Source organism: Lepisma saccharinum, chromosome 14, assembly GCF_977018435.1.
Source record: "Lepisma saccharinum chromosome 14, izLepSacc3.1, whole genome shotgun sequence".
Lineage (NCBI taxonomy): Eukaryota > Metazoa > Arthropoda > Insecta > Zygentoma > Lepismatidae > Lepisma > Lepisma saccharinum.
Window position 1 is genome coordinate 57,291,576 of NC_139242.1, and position 6,000 is coordinate 57,297,575.

The window sequence follows — 6,000 nt, forward strand, 5'->3', positions numbered from 1 at the left end:
ATGCCTGTGTTGTCACCTGACTGGAACTTGGCTGTAAGTTTCAGTAGACTACGAAAAATACGTGTATATATGTCTGTCTGTGTGTGTGAGAGAGAGAGAGAGAGAGAGAGAGAATGTGTAAGATATTAAATTCCAATAAAGGATTGATAAGTATTCAAAGAATACTTATCAATATAACATTTCCCGGAGTCACAGTGGATTCCGTTCTAGCTTTCCAGAGCGGTTCTGATATCTATAGCAGCTGTTCTTTACAAATTATTTTCATCATTAACTCACAGAACCCAGTCTGGCATCCCGAGCATGGTGCTGCTCCCAAAACACCGCATCTTACGCCCAAACTGATTGCTATTGCCCCCCCCAAAAAAATATCGGAAGAAATCGGTGCTTATTATTAATCCTCTAGTCGCCCATTTTCAATGCCGTAAAATCACTGCTAAAGCCATTTGATTTATTTACTACTCAGACTTAATTTTCTAAGAACGTCTTCTGCCCAAATTAGCACAGAACCGGCCCAGTTCTGCACGTTACAGGACAGGGCCTTGTGGCATTTGCTGACACATGTCTCGTTTCGACTCGACTCGGTACCATTCTTACGCAAGATTGAAATAACTTAGGTTTCCAGGCTATATTGTCCATTTTAAGAAAAAGTGCCGCAGCGTATTTGCATTTGTTGAATCGGGACTGACGGGCGACTCGACCACGTAACGTAGTTTTAATACTGCGTCGGGATCGAACCAGAGACCCTAAGTTGTCTCTTGGGTGACGTAGCTATTCATCAGTCATCTCCTGAAAGTTATTACTCGCTTGGCTAGAAATGGGTTTTATACTCTCCACGACTGAATCGATATGGACATTGTTAGGAAAAGGATCTTACTTGCCTCCCGTTTGGATGACGATTATTCCCACAGATTGTCATTTCAATAATCGCAATTGTCACATATCTGATCTCCCTGTCACTCCGCTCACCCCTCACTTGTTCAAAAACTGTCCCTCAGCTCCCACGTTGTCCTCACCATCCACACTCCTCGACTCCCGTCTTTCACCATCAACATTTATCGACTGCCGTCTAACGTTTGCATAATTTCTTATTAAGCATTCCTTTGTCTGCTTCCTGTTAGGTTAAGAATAATAGCAGACTTGTCAATTTTACCCAACGCCTTGGGTACGATACGGAATGGCGAACTCACGGTCTCGCTATTCGCGATTAAGATTACCACCTGAGCGCTAGTGTCGCTTCCAATATGGCCGCTCTACGTAGGATAGATCTTTGTTTACATTCAGTAGTAGTATGTAATAGCAGCGTGTTGTCATTGCTGGTATGGAAGAAACGTTTAAATTACGCGTTATATTTAAATATTGCAAATGAGATGTGAATTCCAGGAACTATAACGAAGGTGAAAGTAATGTATACGCACTGGTTTTTCAAAGCGGTGCTGTTTCATCTGCACTGCACCTCGGTTGTAATTGCCTAACTTGGGCTTTCAGAAATGATTTGAAAATAAAGCAATTTACCTGTATTGCAAAGTTTGGGAGGAAATAAATGAAAACATGCTGTTGCAGTTTTTTTTCCCCAAAGAGGCAGGCTGGTTTAATAACAACACCGGATAATTATAATAATAATAATAACAATAACAACAATTTCATTGAGGCTATTTTCAGTCTTCACTGAAAATTGACATATTGAATGAAACAGCAACATTAGCATGTCAATTATGTTTTTCTGACTTACCTTTATGATTACGGACATTAATTAATTCTCAAACTATTTTCATCTTTGCACTTAATCGACTTGAACCTGTTCCAAATTACATACATAATACATTGTTTTAGAAAAAAATGTTATATTCATAAAGAATAATTTAAAACTTACTTTCATGGCAATAAAATCATCTTTCCGAAAGATTATTTCGGAAAATAGAGTGAACAGACTCGTACATTCTTCGTAATTTCCTTTCCGCATTTCAGTTATGCCAATCTTGTCAATCAGTTCTGTTTTCCCTGATTTATTTAAACATTTCAATTTGTTGATTCCACGGGGTGGAAAACACATGTAAGCTTTTCACTTGTCCTGAACCACAAAACGATTTAGAGCAAAAAACTGAACAGTATACGCTACTTTTTCGCATGTTCCCCATGCTTTGAATGGCTTCAACACGGTGAAGCGCAGCGAGGTGTCCTACGTGGAGTGGTTCCTGAAGATCTTACCAGATGGCATATCGGATAAATTTAATCGCGAATACCGAGATTTAGAAGTTCTAGTTGTGGTTTGGGTTCTGGAATCCCGTTGAGAGTGCCCCTTCATTCATTTACTCTAATCATCACTCATATTCATCGTCACAATGAGTCAAAAGTAGAAGAAAAGAGACATTGAATGAATGAATGAATGAATGAATGAATAATTTGATTTATTTCACTTCACATTCTTTGCCACTTTTGGTTAATTGCAAAGATGAGGATGAATGGTGATTACAAGAAATAGATGAAGGGACAATCACAAAACAAACAAGTAGCAGAGAGGATTATGCTGGCTGTTTGTCCAGACGCCAAAGCCTCGTTAGTCAGCAAAATATAGTCCAGTGAGTACTAAGTGGCATTTAGGTGTCTTTAGATAGGGTCACCCCTCATACCCCAGAAGACGGGCATAAATTCAGAAAAACACAAGTTAATATTAAGATGGTAACAGTGTAATATAATGTACATTAAAATTCTTCTATAAATTAACTAACTTTCCAAACACGGTGAAAAACAGAAAAATCTGGATCCCTACATTCCCGGTTGTTTCTTCGAGCAGCCTTCTGCAACCCTATCCTCCCTATTTTTCGGCTTGGCCCGTCTGCAGCTATCCCGCTCCCAGCCCCGCAGCTCCTCCCTCCCAACTCAAACGCCCCATGAATGCTAGTAATTGTATGTTCCCTGGGAACCGGAATTCCATTCCTCCGGAGTGACGTCCAATACTAATTAAAGCTAGGATATGAAACTTTGGCGCTGTGATTGTTCCCGGCGCTGCAAGGAAGAGGCAATTATTTCTGGAGGCGAAGCATCATTCTCAGCATCATGTCCCGTTGTAATTTTGCCGGGCGTTATTTCGTTATTGCAACCCAAGTGCCGGGGAATGAGGAACGTTCCGTGCAGGGAGAGTGGGGTTAAACGGGACGCTCGGAGTAATACGACTCGGTCCCCAGAAACGTTACGCGTTCTCCCCTTCCTGTCTCATTTCTTGGTAAATTGTTTCCAACTGGTCAGCGGATGATTATTTACCCCGAAAATGGAAGATGTAAATAGCATCTCCTTGCGAGCGTTGCGTAAATATGTGCGTGGCATTTCTTCAGAACTTGCTCAGCAGGAAACAAGATCTAGGGTAGAATCAAGTTCATCTTGACTAGTACTGACTACTGACTGACAGAGAGGCTATTTAACCCTGTAACGGACGCGTCTTTTAGAACAATATTAGAGCCGTATCATTCACGGAGAAAAATGTTTATTTCAATTAACCAAAAAATTGGTACTGGTGATCAATTCGTTTGTTTAAATAGGCATCAACCAAATATTTGTTCACCAGTCAAGTTCTATTTTTTCGTTGTAAACACTTTTTTGTTTACCGATACCAAACATTATTTTGGTAAATCTAACCAAATCTGGTCCACTTGTTTGGAAAAACAAAATACTTTAGTCAAAATTAACAATTATAATTATAATCATATTGGTTTTTTTCTATTAGTGAGTGTCAGTCCTTTTATTAGGACTGTGATCGGTGATGAGCGTCTACGCGTAAACAACGATAGTCTACATTCTACACGTAGACTATTTTATACATGTAGATTACGTAATCTATGTAAACAACATAGCGAAAGGTGATAACTTAGCAAAGGGCGTCGTGAAATAAAAAGAAAATTATACTGCGTATCAGTTGCTGATGTGCGAGGAGAACTTTTTATACTCTTTCTTCCAAATTCGAACAATTTCTCACCTAGGAAAAAAACCTAATATAGGAAATATTCTAGTGATTTATGGGGAAAAGACCACTCTTGCCTCACGACTGCCATCTGTTGTTGTTTTATGCATACTATTTATCTTCTTCCATAGTTGATAATAGAAGAGAAGAGACATTTTGTTGTAAATAGGATTCTTTTCATTTCGTTAGGAACCAATATAGTTGAAAATGTCACTATCCTTTCATGAAACCCTTGAAAATTAATTTTAATGCACTTTAGATTGTCTACGTAGACTATATAAACTACAACCCAATATAATCTACGCGTAGATTACGTGTAGACAACGCATGTAGACGTAAACTTATAGTCTACGGCACATCACTGACTGTGACTCAGAATGTCTAATATTTTAAAATGGCATGTTGGGTTAAATTATTCGCATAGATGTCCTTCCCACATCTGTCGCAGTGATGGAATATTTTGCTTATCGTTCTTGGCTGGAATCGCTAGCTTCACATTTGAAGATCCAGACTATCTTGATTGTTACGATGTTCGTTCTTTCCGGTGGATTCATTCCTTTCTTTCACAAGGAAGGACGACGTTGACGGCGATGATTTCGACGACGACGGTGACTGCAATGATGACGACTACAGCAACATACAGTGGCGAAATAAGGTCATCCTACAAGCGAGGAAGCTTGAATACGTGACGTCTGGGGTTGGCTTGTCCAATCATGTTGACGTTGGGTCAGATTGTACAGGAAAGTGAAACGTTGTTCAGTTTAGCAAGCGGACTATGAAAATGGGAAATAGCAGTCAAACACTGGAAATACATGGTTGCTCTTTTGATCAAGCTATTAGAGGTATGTATACTATAACTACGAGGGATAGTGGGGGCGGGGGGGGATCCCTAGTCTGCCATATGCAGAGAGTTTTATTCTGGCGAAAGAACATGACATGAGCAGCAGTGACGTATATTGAGTCCAAGATCTGGGCTATCTCACTATGTGACGTGGTCCTAGGCTATAAATAGAAATACATTTACCAACTCCTAAGAAATCAGGTTGCCAACTCATAAGAAATCAGGTTGCCAACCCATATGAAATCAGGTTGCCAACCCATATGAAATCAGGTTGCCAACCCATATGAAATCAGGTTGCCAACTCATAAGAATCAGGTTTCCAACTACAGAATCAGCATCGTCATCTCACTGATATGAATAATAATATTTACAATTTCTGATCGATTTTTCTCCTGAATTTTATTTTCTAGACTTCAGGCTTCGCAAATAGCCTAGCTAGCCTAGAATATACGCTCCTGATGAGCAGAAAGAGGCATCATTACACTATTTTCCCCATAGTCCCCAGCAACAATCAGGCACTTGTCATACAGCTTCACAAGTTTCAAAAAACCCTGTTCGTTGAACTGAAGAGACTTTGGTTAAATGTTGAGAAAAATCAAAAGTTTCATTTTCACTTTATTTATTTGTTCATCACATGACGTACCAGAAGTCCCACCCATTCGTAGCGAACAACAGCTCGCACTTCGTTCATCCTTTGTCTACGATTGCAACACACCTCTGTTCTCCGTGCCGTCCGGGCACACACATCTCAACTATTCTTCTTCTTCACCGTTTGTCCCTATCGCCATTGAAGACTGCGATTTTGGACATGTGTACTGAAGAAATGTATCAGACAAAATCCGATAACATCCTACGTGAAAATCATCTCTTCCTCCTATTTACATATATAGGGTAGATCGGGGCAAGTTGAGACGGAGGCAAGTTGATACATTGCCATTTACGAGGGAACGCGCATGCGCTGGGAAATGTCCGTTAAACAGAAGACGCCGTTCACCAGTCCCTATTGTCTGAGCGTGTGCATGGCTAACGAACAATTTTGTGGGCGAAGCAGTGATGTGCGTCTACGCGTAAACAAAGATAGTCTACATTCTACACGTAGACTACTTTATACACGTAGATTACGTAATCTATGTAAACAACATGGCGAAAGGATATAACTTAGCTAAGGACGCCTTGGAATTAAAATAAAATTATACTGCATATAAGT